This window comes from Marmota flaviventris, chromosome 9, assembly GCF_047511675.1.
Source record: "Marmota flaviventris isolate mMarFla1 chromosome 9, mMarFla1.hap1, whole genome shotgun sequence".
NCBI classification, from domain to species: Eukaryota; Metazoa; Chordata; class Mammalia; order Rodentia; family Sciuridae; genus Marmota; species Marmota flaviventris.
In genome coordinates, this window is record NC_092506.1 from 63,430,661 (window position 1) to 63,445,749 (window position 15,089).

The following is a 15,089-nucleotide window of genomic DNA, read 5'->3' on the forward strand; positions in this document are numbered from 1 at the left end:
AGCACAGTCACCATCTGCTGCCCCCACAGCATTTCCCAGATCAGACGTCAGCTCAGTCTGAGACACCGAGGTGGGCTACCCTCTAGGGCAGACCTGGGAGGGGTCTTTCCCCCATCTTTCCCTGCATAGGATCCTATGCCAACTTCCCATCCCTGCCCTCAACTGAACACAGCTTCCATGCCATACTTAAGACAGCTTCATGTCTGGGTGGAGGTCAGAGACTCTCTATTTTAATCAGGACCAACAACTTCTAGAGAGATAGCTATGGGGCAGCTGGGGGATCCTGACAAGAGGACACCAAGATCACTCCAAGCACTCAGTCTGGCCTCAATGCAACCAGGTGTGTGGCTTGGATGGATCTCTACGTGTGCCTTGGATTCATCTCTATGGAGAAAACCCTTCCCCTGCGGCCATCCCACCTCCAAACCATGCTGGCAATCCCTCCTGGTTACAGAGCAGCCTGAAGCATCAGGCAGAGGATAGAATAGGGCCCTTCCTGGATCCTGGTTTGAGGACAACACTGGCCTTCCCTGGGTGCTGTCCTGAGATTGGTCCAAGCAGCTCCACAATCATCTTCCCTACTCATACCAGCTCCTGGGAGCTGCTATTAGTTAGCATCGATCCGCAAAGTGCTTTGCTGACACTTTTTATGAGCTCAGCCTCACCCAGTCCCAGGAGGCTGGGAAGAAGAGGCAGAAACTAAGACCCAGGAGCCCAGGCCACTGGATTGAGCCAGGGAGTTGCTGAGCTAGCATTTGAGGTCTGTTCCAAGGGCTGTAGATGAAGCACTTACCTAGCATGTGCAAGGTCCTGGGTTCAATTCCCAGTGCCCAGAAAAGAAAAGGAAAAAAAAAAAAAAGGATGAAATCAAATCCCAAGATCAAAGTCCAAACAAGCCCAGAGCCAGCACTGTGTAAATGTGAGCTGAATGCACATCTACTGAATAGCAAATTGATTGGACTTCAGTAAAAATCTGAGTGCATATTTTTATTCAGAAATTATTATCATTAGCTCAGCCCTGTGGTACACACCTGTAATCCTAGTAACTTGGGAGGCTGAGGCAGGAGGATCACACGTTTGAGGCCAGCCTCAACAACTTGATGAGACTCAAAATAAAAATTTAAAAAGAGCTGTGCATGTGTCTCAGAGGTACAGCACCCCTTGTCCCATCCCCAGTACTGGGAAGGGGGAAAAAAGGAAAGAAAAAAAAAAAGATGAAGAGAAGACATCATTATTATTGTTGTTGTTGTTATTAATAGTGATATTTAAGTGTTTAATACAAGCCAAACACCATTCTAAACACTATATTAACCCATTTAATACAAGAATCCTGAAAGTAGATAATCATACTAACTCTATCCAACGTATGCTCACTCGATATACTCCTATTATACCCAACTGGAAACTAACACAGAGAGGTTAAATACTTTGCCCAAGGTCACAGGGCAGGAAATAGAAAATGTAGGTAGCTCAAACCAACTGCTTAATAGATTAACAAGTAAAAACAGGGCTGGGGTGCACCTCAGTGGGAGAATGCTTGCCTAGCATATGGGTTGGATCCCTATTATATTCCTTGAAAGACACAATTTATCCTAAGTGTGTTCCAAACAAAACATTCATGATTCCACACCCTGTGGTCTAGTTTAGGAGGTAAGAGGTAATACTACTCCAAAAGAGTATTAGCAATATAAAACATGCTTTTCACACATCTTAAAATCATAGTTATCCTTCTTTTGAAACTTTCAACTGAGTGATTTTTATTTGAATTTAGGAAAAAAATTATTCTTATTATTTTAAGATTTATCATTAATTGTTCATGGGCTGGGAGCTTTGCCTGTTCACTGTGTTTTATCTTGAGGACAACTTGGGGTGGGGGTAGGTGTGGGCAGCCAGTCTGAATAATTTTGCGTTCTCCTTCCTGAGAGCGGACAGAGAGGCTCTGATTGTCACTCTCGTAGTGACCTGAACATAGCCCTAGTCCCAAAAGTTTGAGGATATGTCTTCAGACATAGGCATGTCGCCATGGATTGAGCTACACTCACCTGTTTCTGTGATGTTATTACCCCTTTGCCCCATTTGGGATAGAATGTTCCATGGAAACTCCCTTTGTGTGTCCCCTTCTCTTGCTCTGCCTTTGGGTGTGGCCTTCCTAGATGTCAGTCAACCTGCTGACAGTGGACATCATGAAGCTAGACTCAACCCCCTGAAACCTGACCCCTGGCCTCATTTGAATGGTTTCTCCTCAATAAAAGGGTCAGCGCGTGCTGGCTCTCTCTTTCTGTGGACCCTTAAGGTCAGAGGAGCCGTCACAGGACCCCAAAGAAAAAGGTATCTCCGTCTCTTGTGTGGTTATTTCGTGCAGCCCAGTTCCCCTGGAGTCACCCTGAGTGTTTCTGTCGTGAGGAGTGCGACAGGTAGACATTATCCCCATTTTACAGAACTGGAATCTGGGCCCCACAGATGGACAGAGATGAGGCCACAGTCAGCCAACAACTTCCAGGAGGCAATGCCAGCCCATCGGCCCCAAAGCCCCTGCTGCTCCCTCTGCCCATTATGTATCCTCTGCTCTCAGAAGGTGGCCTGGGAGGCCAGAGGTCACAATGGGAATGGCCAGCATCAAAGTGCTCAGGCAGCCTTCCATCAGGCCTAACCACAATGCAGGGAGCCCTGGGAGAGGGAACTCCAGCCCCCCTCCCTGGTAGAAGGCCCCTATCGCTACACTCTCCTATTACCCCAGTAGAGGTTGTGAGAAGCCTGCCAAGATCCATTTGGGTGTTTTCCCTCTGGGGTAGGAGAGCCTCCAGGGCAGGGAAAGTGGTCAGCACAGACAAAGTGCTTCAGAAAGGGCTCAGCCAGGGCAGGCGGGCCTGCGGCATCAGGGTCCTGCACTTTGGCCCTGGCACCGAGCTAAGTGGTGATGATGCTAACCAGCACCACAGCAAACGGACTTGCTGGGTGGCCTTGGGCAAGGTCCCTGTCCCTCGAGGCTTCAGAGGGCTCACCAGCTCTTGGTGGGAGCCTGGGCAGCTGAGAGGAGATAATGGGCATGAGGAGTCTGGGAAGGACAGCGCTGGACAGAGAGGAAGGCCTGGTAGTAGGACAAGGCTGACCTATGGAGCATTTTTTAAGAAACGCATACACAGGCCTGCAGGTGATGGGGTGCAGGGAAGCCGGCCAAGGGCTGTTGCACCCGGTGAGGTGCCATGCGGGAGAGGAGCATTCTGGGGTATCTCTGGACCTTTCTCCAAACCACACCCTTGACTTGGTAACAGACACCCTCCAAGCCCACCCTCACACCTTGCACCTACTCCTCCTACTACCCCAGTAGAGGTTGTGAGAAGCCTGCCAAGAGGAGCAGAGCTGACCCCTTCTTAACTGCCAACCCATCTGGAGTGACAACCCCAGAACCAGCTCTGCTGCCCCGGCCCAAGACTCAGGTCATTGGTTCCCAAACCCCAGGGAGAGCTGCGCACTTGGAAAAGGAGGTGGAGAAGAGCAGCTGGGAACAGGGGCAAGGTCTCTAGCCTGGCACTTAACGGTTCTGTCTGATTCACATGGCATCTGCCTCAGCTGGACCGTGGAATGACACGCTGGCCTCAGGGTGTTGAGGGCAGTCAGTGAGCTGAGCCGTGTGCATCCCTGGCACATAACCCAGCTTCAGTATCCGGGAGGCTTATGCACAGAGAGGCACAGAAGCACCAAGGTGAGCAGGGCTGCGAGGGCCTCCAGAGGCGGCAGGGTGGGGAGGGGTGGGTAAGAAATCCCACAGAAGTACACTCGGCCAGGAAGTGGAGGAGCTTTACCCCATGCCACACTGTCTTCCAGCACTTACACGGTGGTCCCTGTGGGCCTCGTGGGCTTCCTGAGAGAGTTTGGAGTGCGGCAGATGAGCTTGTACACGCTATGTCCTCAACAGACTCTCCTTCAACCCCTCCATAACTCAGATTTCGCCCTCATCGGGAAACCTCATGACTAACAAGCCCTCTTGGTGTCCTGATTATCCGTAGGAGGTCCTGGGCCGTGAGCATGGGCATTCACATCACCGAAAGTGAAGGACCTAGATGATTTGGTCTCTTGTGAGCCAGTCGTGGAGGCCTGCTGAAGGCTCAGGGCAGGACTGCCATGGGGTGACCTTACCCAGGCCAGACCCCAGGAGACCATCTAGGGTCATCTGCCATTCTGTCTGTTACACCCAACCACAGTGGCCGTGGGAAGCTGGGGGTCTGTTATGAACACGCTCCCCACATGGAGGGGTGAGGGCACAGATGTGCAAACCAGTAACTAGCCTCCCTCTCCCACGAGGGAGAGGGCTGTCAAGCTCCCGGAAGGCAGCTGAGAAAGTGACAGAAAGTCGGCAGCAGCCAAGCTGGGACTTGAAGGACGACAAAGAGTTCGCCCAAAGTCACAAAACATTAAAGCAATGTACAGATGCTCACGGGCAGGGGGATTCCTGCCCAGGCAACTCCTCATGCTGGCCCCTGCTGGACCCTGACACCTTCCCCTATTTCCAGGACCTGTCCCCACCAACAGAGAAGCCAGCCGCGGAGCAGAAGAGCACCGTGGAGGCCCAGGAGCTAAGGAGGAGCACACCATTCCAACTCCTCCGATCGCTGACAACCTGGACCTTCCCGCTCTAAGTCTCCTCTCCCCTTCTCTCCAAGCCGCATCTGCGCCAGACTCTCCTTCCCCCACCCTGGCCCTCCCCAGGGAGCAGTGAGCTCAGTCTTTCCCATCAGCCATCCCTGGAATGATGGGAAATGCTTGGGCCAGGAACTGAGAGGAGACCTGCCCCGTGGAGGAGGAGAGGAGGTGTCCTGGCGCTGGCTCAGTCCCATGCTTCCTCTGAGCCCCACTCTGCCCAAGCACAGCCCACCTGTCTGTGCTGCACCTTGAAGAAGGTAGGTTCTGACTACTGCAGTGGGCAAGGCTCATCTTACAGGTGGGAGCCAGAGGCCACAAAGAGGAAGGCAGGCAGGCACACTGGGGCTGACGCCAGTCCCCGGCACCATGCAAGGCTTCCACAAGTCTATTTCCTCCCAGCTGACTTGAGAGGCTGAATTATGGCCCTGAGGTGCCCACAACTTGATGCCCAGGCTAAGATTACAGCTCTGCTCCCTCACGTGGTAGAAGGGACAGAGTGGTTTAGTTAAGGATCTCGAGGTGGGTGGGGAGATAGATGCTCCTGCACGATCCCGAGGGGCCTGATGTAGTCACGAGGGGCCTGATAAGAGGGAAACAGGAGGATCTGAGAGAGGAGAGATGTGGTGACAGATGCACTGAGAGAGATTGGAGATGTGATGCTCTGGCTTTGAAGTTGGAGGATGGAGCCAGGAATCACTGGGTGCAGGTGGCATCCTGAAGCCAGCAAAGGCATGGGAAGGGATTCCCCCTTGGGAAGAATCCAGAAGGAACGTAACCCTGCTGGCCCGTTCTAGGACTTCTGACCTCCAGAACTGTAAGAGAATATGACTGTGTTGTTTCAAGCTACTACATTAATGGCACTTTGCCATAGGAACATTAGAGGACTAGTATAGTAGGTATTTCATTCCCATTTTGCAGATGCAGAAACTGAGGCTCAGAGTAGGGCTGTGACTTCCTCGGGTCCTGCACACTCCCCTCCACACTCATTTACTGGGAAGCTCTATGGACTCATAAAGCTGCAAAGCCCCAGCTGGGGCTTTGAGGCTAGAGAGAGAGTCGGAGGAGGAGATAAGATGTGCTACTGCAGGGCCGAGGTTGACGTAGGGCAGGGAACTGGAGGAAGTAAAGCTTTGCGCCCACAAGGGGATGGTTGCTATGACACGGCCCTTTCAGAGCCCTGAGTCCCGTCACATGTCTGAGTCCTGCCACAACCTGACCATCACACAGAGGATGGTCCTGGCTATGCAGCTGGACATGGATGACTGCATGTTTACAGGGTTAACTGAAATTAAATAAAATCTCTCATCGTCTCCCTTTGATCTTGATAAAATCCCTGGGAAGGAAGGTCCTTCTCCTGTTGCATTACTGGTAAGGAAAATAAATCCCAGGAGCTTGTGACTGGCCCAAGTTCTCCTGGCTAATAGGCCACAGAATCTGGGAATTTATAATGACCAGTACAGGACTAAGGGCTACTGAAGGCGAAGGCTGCCTTTATTGTCACAGATATTTTCTCAATCACTCTAAATGCAAGCCTGATGGAGCCCCTCCTCTGAATAAGAACTTTTAGCCCCTTCCCACAAGCTCATCATAATCTGGCCCCTGCCCACTCCTCAGACCCCTCTTCCCTACATGCTCCTTGCTCCCATATGCCCTCCAGCCCACTGACCTAGGGCAGCTACAGGGCACCACCAAACTCTTTCCCACTTTGGGCCCTCCCACAGGGCTTCAGCCCCATCAGTCCCAGAGTGCAAAAACCACAGGTCCTGGCCACCACTGTTTCCTGTGGAAGGGACAGGGTGCAGGGGCCAGGGATCAGCCCTAGATGGCAGGAAGCCTGGGATACTAGGGTGAGAGAGTCCAAGTAAGTCATTCATTTCCTACAGTAAAGGCAGCAGCAGGTGGGGCAGGTGTGGGGACCCAGGTCTCAGAGGACAGGACCTTTCAGAAACGCAGATCCCAGGATACTGGAGCTGAGGGAGCCTCTTGGAACATGCCCCCCACCCACCCCAGGGTGTGCATGGCAACACAGAAGCCTCCAGAAGGGTAAGACTTGCCCCTGGCTCCACAGCGTGTCACTATGGAAGTCGGTTCATGGTGGTGAAGGCTTTGGAGCCTGCGGCTCACTAACTGGGCAACTTTGGGCCGGGACCAAGTCTCTGTGTTCTCCATTTCTAAATGGGAAACGTAACACACCTCTTTGCTTTAATGCACGCACAGAGCCTGAGGCGCAGTGAAGCCCATGATAAAACAAAGCTGCTCATCATTGACAGAGCTGGGCCTGGACTCTCGCGCCTGCCTCCCAGTTGCTGCCACCAGCGCCCACTGCTGGGTGGGGAGCTCATTCCACCACCCAGCAGCAAAGTCTTAGAGATTTATGTTTCCTTAGCATCTGCTGTGAGCAGAAGTCAGACTTTCTCAAGCCAGGAGCAGGGTTCAGTCACTCTCCACCCAGTTTCCAGTTTGGTGCCTCCTCCCAGTCTTTATTATGCTCAGTCCTAGTGTCTGCCTTACAGAAGTGCTTTCTGGTGCCCACTCTGGACTGTGCAGACACACCACAGTGACCCCTCTCAGTCATAGCATGTCTCTAGGGAACTTTGTTTCCTTGCTCTAAACCCGCCACCTGGAGCCTGGCATAGTGGTGCACCCTTGCAGCTCCAGAGGCTGAGGCAGGAGGATTGCAAGTTCAAAGTCAACCTCAGCAATTTAGTGAGGCCTTAAGCAATTTAGTGAGATCTTGTCTCTAAATAAAAGATTTTTTTTTTAAAGGGCTGGGGGCGTGGCTCAGTGGTTAAGTGCCCCTGGGTTCAATTCTTGTACTTAAAAAAAAAAAAAAAAAAAAAAATATCCCATGCATGAAAAGCACATTGTAATCAGGTCTACCTCCTCTGAAGCCCTGGCAGGTCAGGCCTAGAGTTTATAGTTAATCTTCAGAGAGAGTCTCAAAATCAAATCAGGGAAAAATATAACACACCCCGCCCTTTTATTGGTAGCGAAGGTTGAACCCAAGTGTATTCCTTTATTTTTATTTTGAGGCAGGGTCTTGATAAATTGCCCAGGCTGGCCTTGAACTTGAAATTCTGCTTCAGCCTCCTGAGTAGCCAGGATTACAGGTATGCACCACCATGCCCAACAATAACCCCCCCCCTCTATGATATAGCCCAGTGGGTTTAATTTACTCCTAAGCTGGACCCCCCCAGTATGGGTCTCTTAGAGAGGAGGACACTCAGCTGTCTCCAGCCACCACTTCTGGGCCTTCAAGGCTGGTTAGTTCTTGCTCTCATGTGATCATCTCTAGAGAGGTATCTCAAACTCATCTTCCTGATAATTAAACAAGGGATTCAGCAATGGCCTGAGAAGGCAAGCCTGAGGCAGACAAACTCCTAATCCAAAATGGGACTCCCCACTTCCAAACTGATACAGAGAAATGAACTGTTCGTTGAGTACTTCCTTTGGGGCTGGGGTGCTGAGTTTCATGCAACATCTCACTTAAATCTCACAATAGCCCAATGAGAGGGGGTGATCAATCCCATTTCACTTAAGAAAAAGCCAAAGATCAGTGTGGTGGTACATGGCTGTAATCCCAGTGACTCAGAGACTGAGGTAGAAGGACAGTCAGCTTGAGGCCAGTGTCAGCAACTTAGTGAGACCCTATCTCAAAGTAAAAAATTTAAAAAGGTTTGGGTATGTAGCTCAGTGGCAGAGCACCCCTGGGTTCATCCCCAGTACTGGGGACAAAGGGAGAGAGGAGGGGAAGAAGGGAGGAATGTAAGCCAAACTTTCCAGAAGCTAAACAACTTACTTGGGGCACCAGCTGGCCAAGTTATCCTCCCGGCTGCTCCAGGAGCTCTGGATGAGGGACCTGTTCCCTTTCTAACAGGATGCAGTCTAAGGCCTTTTGAAAGGAAAAGAGCCCAGACCTGGGGATGAGACAGCCTCTGACTCACCTTCAGCTCTGGTGGCCCATCTCCTCTCTCCCTGTCCCTCATCTCACCTCGGCTTCCCCAGAGGCTTATTATTAATAACTTAATGTCTGGGCATGGTGGCACACAACTGTAATCCCAGTGGCTTAGGGGAGCTAAGGCAGAAAGATCGCAAGTTCAAAGCCAACCTCAGCAACTTAGCGAGGCCCTAAGCAACTCAGCAAGAACTTGTCTCTAAATAAAACATTAAAAAAGGGCTGGGGATGTGGCTCAGTGGTTGAGCACCCCTGGGTTCAATCCCTGGTACCTAAATAAATAAATAAATAACTTGATGACTGTCGTGATGCTGTTGTCTCTGCTGGGATGTCACCCCCACCTACACCCAGTTCACATCCACTGCATCTCCTGGAGTTTTGCTCACCTGGCACTTCCTCAGGAAGCCTTCAATGACCCCCAACAAGGTCAGACTCCCACATTAGGCCCCCGCTGCCCCTCGGCTGCTCTTCCTCCTACAGATCATGAGCCCCACAAAGCCAAGGATGGTGTCCATGTGGCGGTTATTGTATCCCCAGAGACATGCATGGTGCTGGCACCTGGCCTCAGGATGTCACTTCATGCTGGCCTCTGCCAGGCCCCATGCTGAGAGCTACACCAGGCATCACATTTAATCCTCACAGTTACACCCTGAGGGGGGATTATCACTCCCACCCACCCACCCACCCCCTGCACAGAGATGGACAGGAAGACTCACAGAGGGAAAGTGACTTCCCTGAGATTACCCAACTAATGGGGATCCCAGCTGGGACCAGCACCCAGGACCAGCTACACAACTTATGGGCCCAGTGCAAAATGAAAATGCAGGGCTCCTTATGCAGACTTCAAGACAGACACAGCAGAACATTTAACTCACCAAGGGCTGAGCACAGGCCTTGTGCAAATGCCCTCCCAGGAGGCCAGTTCCCTCCCTGTGCAAGGCCAAAGCCAGGCTCCTCCAACTGAGGAGCTCAAGGGCGTAAGTCTTATAAGGCAGGGGGTCTCACACATGGGCAGGGGTTGGAATCACCTGGAAGGCTCTTTTTTTTTAATATTTATTTTTTAGTTCTCGGCAGACACAACATCTTTGTTTATATGTGATGCTGAGGATTGACCCGGGCTGCATGCATGCCAGGCAAGCGCGCTACCACTTGAACCACATCCCCAGCCCCACCTGGAAGGCTCTTAACACCCAGCTTGCTGGGCCCCACCTGCAGAGCTCTTATTTAGAAGATATGCAAGGACCCCGGAATTTGCACTTTTCAATGCTGCATTTCTAAAGGAGACACTGATGGTGTAGCCCAGAGACACTGAGAACCAGGCTACTGGGCCCGTGGATGCCCAGCGTCCTTCGAATTATAATTAGGCCTCAGTCCAAAAAGCTAGGAGTGTTGAGGAGAGAGAAGAGTAGAGAAGAGAAAAAAGAAAGGAAGGAAGGGAAAAGAAAGAAAAGAAAGAAAGCTCTACACAGGCTGTCTTGTTGAGCTTTTCCAACACTCTGGCCTGGGAGGTTCCACTGTCCTCATTACAGAAGTTGTGATGGCACAAGGAAGTCAATAATTAGCTCAGTCACAGCCAGACGAGTATAGAGACCAGAATGGAACCTGGCTCTATCTTACATGTTGGCACAAGCCTATTTCAACCACAGCTGGCCTGGATCCCACAACTTGCTCACCCAGGAAAGTAGAACCAAAACTTCAGGAAGGATCTGCACATCCCCAAGCCCAGCAAGCCCCAGGATCGCCCCCTCACTGCCTGCCTGCCCTCCAAGCCCTGGCCTCAGCACAGAGACCTAGGACCAGCCCAGGGGGTTAATTGGTGGTTTCGTTCCAAAAGGCTGGGTGCTCACCCCAGACTGGGGCTTCCCCCCACATCTAGGCCCTTCTTTCCAGACTCTGTGGCCACTTCCTCACACATACCCTAAGCGCCAGGTCACATCACGCGGCTTCAGAGTTTGCACAGGCTCTTCTGCCTGCAGGGAACGCCCTCCCCACTCTGCCTAACTCTTGCTCTTCCTTCAATACCTGGCTCAGCTCTACCTCCTCTGGCAAGTGCTCCCTCAGGACCTTCTCTGCCCTCACTTCTCGTCACGCCACTCTCTGCTTCCCCGGCCGCTCCTGCAGCCATTCATCCCACCAATATTTATTGTGCATCTGCTCTGGCCCTGAGCACGGTGCAAACTTCTGAGGATACAGGCTGAGCCCGGGCTCTGTCAGCCAGGGTGTGGGTCTGCTTACATCCGTATGAACCTCTGCCAGGAGGGGCACTCAGAGAGGGGGCTGTGAGTATCCCCAGGGGTGACAGGACCTCAGCTGGGGATTTGTCCTCAAGTCCTACATTGCAGGCCACCACTGAGGCTGGGGAAAGGCCTCCCACTGACCCAAGCCTTGGGTGAAGATGCTTGGCGCAGCAGCCCCAACTACCAAATGAACACAAGGCCTGCTATGTGCCTGGGCTCTGGACTCCCCAGGAAACAGAGACCCTGAGGGGGAAAGGATGGACCGGAGTCCACCCAAAGCAGGAGGCAGCTCTGGAGTGGGCATTCAGCCTTCTCTCAGAGGAGATGTGGGTTTTACACAGTGGAGAGAAAGGAGGTGACCTGCCCTCACCCTGAGGATTTGCCCGTCTACCCGACTGAAGGCATCAAGGGCGGCTCTGGAAAGCCACAGCCCACAGAAGCCCAGGCGCAGGAGGATGGCTGCTGCCTGCCCAAGGCGGGGCAGGGGCTGGAGCAGGGCCTGGAGCAGGGCCAGGCTGGCAGAGGAAACATCTTGAGCGGCAAGTGGGAGGAGGGGAGGAGGAACAGGAGAGGAGGAAAGAGCCAGACACGCAAACTCCTCCAACACCTCCTTCCAACCAAAACAGAATCCCCAGCACACTGAGACCTGGGAGGAGGGAGGGAGGGAAGAAGTCGGGGCCCCAGGGGCAGGAACGGGATGGTGGCCCTGGGGCTGGAGCCTCTGGAAGCCTCAGAGCTGGGTAGCCTCACCAGAGATGGGAAAGACCGGGGGAGGCCATGTAGTCACAGGAACCTGTCCAGCTCTGCACCCCAGGGCTAAAGGCTCCCTGGGGAAGGGAAGGGGGCTCCACCCGGTAACTCCTACTCCTCTTCAAGCCCCTCTCAGTCCCCCAACACTTCCTAAAGCCCCCGACCTGACCTCTGGGCTGGGCTCTAACACAAGGATTAGCACAAACTCAAAACATATTGTAGAACAAAGCTAGTCAGATGGGAGTTGAGGCCTAAACTCTGGAAAGTCCTGAGTCTGCGGGGAACTCAAGAAGCCCAAAGGAGGGAGTCTGGGTCAGAGGCACTATGGACTCCCAGACCAGAAAAGACTGGCCCGCACCCTGGGTCCATCACAAATGGGCATGAAGGTCTTTCCCCCGGCAGGAGAGCAGACTGGGCCAAGAAGACAGAGGGAAATGTGGGACTGAGCAAAAGGAGGGAGGCATTGTCTTTGCCCCTGTCCCCACCACCATCTGGACACGTGTGCACCCGTTCACAAGCGCACACTCAGCACTGGGGCCTGAGAGGCTTCCTGGGACCTCAGTCTGGTCCCAGAGGTCCTTGACCTGTCTGACTCTCCAGGTGTCTGAATCCCCAGGTTCCCTTGCCAGCATCCTGGGGCCTTCCTGCCTCCCTTCTTGGCAGCAGAGGCACAAGGTAAAGGACAGGCCTCCCAGTGGCAGAAGTGAGACATTGGGATGACTTTCAACTGTCCTGTTCTTCTAATCCTCATCCCAACTGCTCAAGGCTGCTGGAACTTAGTAGTCTTTCTTTCACTTTCTTATCTTAGGGAACCAGTCGGTCCTGGCTGAAACCTCCACTCACTACAGGGCGTCCATCAATAGACCTCCTGTCACTCAGCCCGAGTCCTCAAGAGTAAAATGAGGATGGCAGTTCTCAGGGTTGAGCATAGAGTGTCTGTCACCTAGTAATGCATGTTAGTTCTTCCTTTTATTAATAACATCCAACACGTATTGATTGAGTGCCTATTGTGCATCAGACCTGTTGGCTGCCAGACCTACAGTGACCAGGGAGGATTCCTGCAATGGACCTGTCTAGGTGAAGCTTCCCTTCTGCGGGGAAGACAGCAGGACTCTGCACTGCACAACTCCGGGCGGAGCCACGGTGTGGACCACAATGGGAACAGGCCACAGTGCATCTCCTGCAAGTGGGCAAAACAGCAGCCCTGTAGGACTGACATCCAGCAAACAGAAGAACATGGTGACTCCCAGGGAAGTATGCCAAGGGATCCCAGAGGCCAGCATGGTGGCTGAGGACTAGGAAAGGCTTTCCCAAGAGAGGGACATCTGACTAGGAGCTGGAGAAGCAGTAATAGCTCTGAAAGGGGCTGGGGCTAAGGATGCTTCATGGAAATCCAACACAGCAGAACCTACAGCAGGAGACTCTGGAGGAAGAAGTGGGACTCCCTGGAGATGTGAGGGAAATGAGGTGAGGCCAACAGGGCTGGAGGGCAGGCCTGGTCACCAAGAGGCCTGGCCAGACAGCTGGATCTTACTTGTCTCCATGATACAATACAGGCAGGCGTTCAACCCAGACTTGACACAATGCAGTCCTGTTTTAATATGCTTACTCTGGCTGCTGGGATGGAGAATGGAAAGGTGGAGAGGCTGGAGGGGAATAGGAGAACCAGGCAGGAAAGGGAGCAGGTTCAATAAGGTTGTTCTGGGTTCAAATCCTGGATCTGGTGAAATAGAAAAAGAGAGAGCACTTCTAAACTCATTCTATGAGGCGAATATCACCCTGATTCCAAAACCAGGCAAGGACACATCAAAGAAAGAAAACTTCAGACCAATATCTCTAATGAACATAGACGCAAAAATTCTCAATAAAATTCTGGCAAATCAAATACAAAAACACATCAAAAAGATAATGCATCGTGATCAAGTGGGGTTCATCCCAGGGATGCAAGGTTGGTTCAACATACAGAAATCAATAAATGTAATTCATACATCAATAGACTTAAAGATAAGAATCACATGATCATCTCAATAGATGCAGAAAAGGCACTTGAAAAAATACAGCACCCCTTCATGTTCAAAACATAGAAAAACTATGGATAACAGGAACATATCTCAGCATTGTAAAAGCTATCTATGCTAAGCCCCAGGTCAACATCATTCTAAATGGAGAAAAATTGAAAGCATTCCCTCTAAAAACTGGAACAAGATTGAGATGCCCTCTTTCACCACTTCTATTTAACACAGTTCTTGAAACACTAGCCAGAGCAATTAGACAGACAAAAGAAATTAAAGAGATACGGATAGGAAAAGAAGAACTCAAACTATCAGTATTTGCCAACGACATGATTCTATACGTAGAGGATACAAAAACTTCCACCAGAAAACTTCTAGAACTCAACTCAAAGTGGATCAAGGACCTAGGAATTAAACCAGAGACACTGCACCCATTAGAAGAAAAAATAGGCCCAAATCTCCATCATGTCAGATGAGGCCCTAACTTCAAGAAATAAAATCAAGAATCAAGAAATGGGATGGATTCAAACTAAAAAGCTTCTTCTCAGCAAAAGAAACAATCAGTGAGGTGAATAGAGAGCCTACAGAACAGGAGCAAATTTTTACCACAAGCACATCAGATAGAGCACTAATCTCTAGAGTATATAAAGAACTCAAAACTCTTGGGGCTGGGTTGTGGCTCAGTGGTAGAGTGCTTGCTTGCCTTGCACATGTGAGGCACTGGGTTCAATCCTCAGCACCACATAAAATAAATAAATAAGTAAAACAAAGGTATTGTGTCCATGTTCAACTAAAAAAAAAAATTTAAAAAGAACTCAAAAATCTTAACACCAAAAAAACAAATAATCCAATCAATAAATGGGCTAAGGAACTGAACAGACACTTTTCAGAAGATGATTTACAATCAATCAACAAATATATGAAAAGGTATTCACCATCTCTAGCTCTTAGAGAAATGCAAATCAAAACTACTCTAAGATTTCATCTCACTCCAGTCAGAATGGCACCTATTAAGAACACAAACAAAAATAAGTGTTGGCAAGGATGTGGAGAAAAAAGCATACTCATACATTGCTGGTGGGACTGCAAATTGGCACAGCCAATATGCAAACAGTATGGAGAATCCTTGGAAAACTTGGAATGGAACCACCATTTGACCCAGCTATCCCACTCCTCGGTCTATACCCAAAGGACTTAAAAACAGCATACTACAGGGACACAGCCACATCAATGCTTATATCAGCACAATTCACAATAGCTAAACTGTGGAATCAACCTAGATACCCTTCAGTAGGTGAATGGATAAAGAAAATGTGGTATATATACGCAATGGAATATTATTCAGCAGTAAAAGAGAATAAAATCATGGCATTTGCAGGTAAATGGATGGAGCTGGAGAAGATAATGCTAAGTGAAGTTAGCCAATCCTAAAAAACAAAATGCCAAATGTTTTCTCTGATTTAAGGAGGCTGATTCATAATAGAGTTGGGGGTG

The 15,089-nt window shown here is 50.7% G+C and overlaps 1 protein-coding gene across 3 annotated transcripts in view; it reads right to left on the reverse strand.

Moving 5' to 3' along the window:
• Positions 1 to 15,089, reverse strand: part of Arrb1 (arrestin beta 1) — an 89,217-nt gene that overhangs the window by 48,778 nt on the left and 25,350 nt on the right. The gene's annotated exons all lie outside the window — the stretch shown is intronic.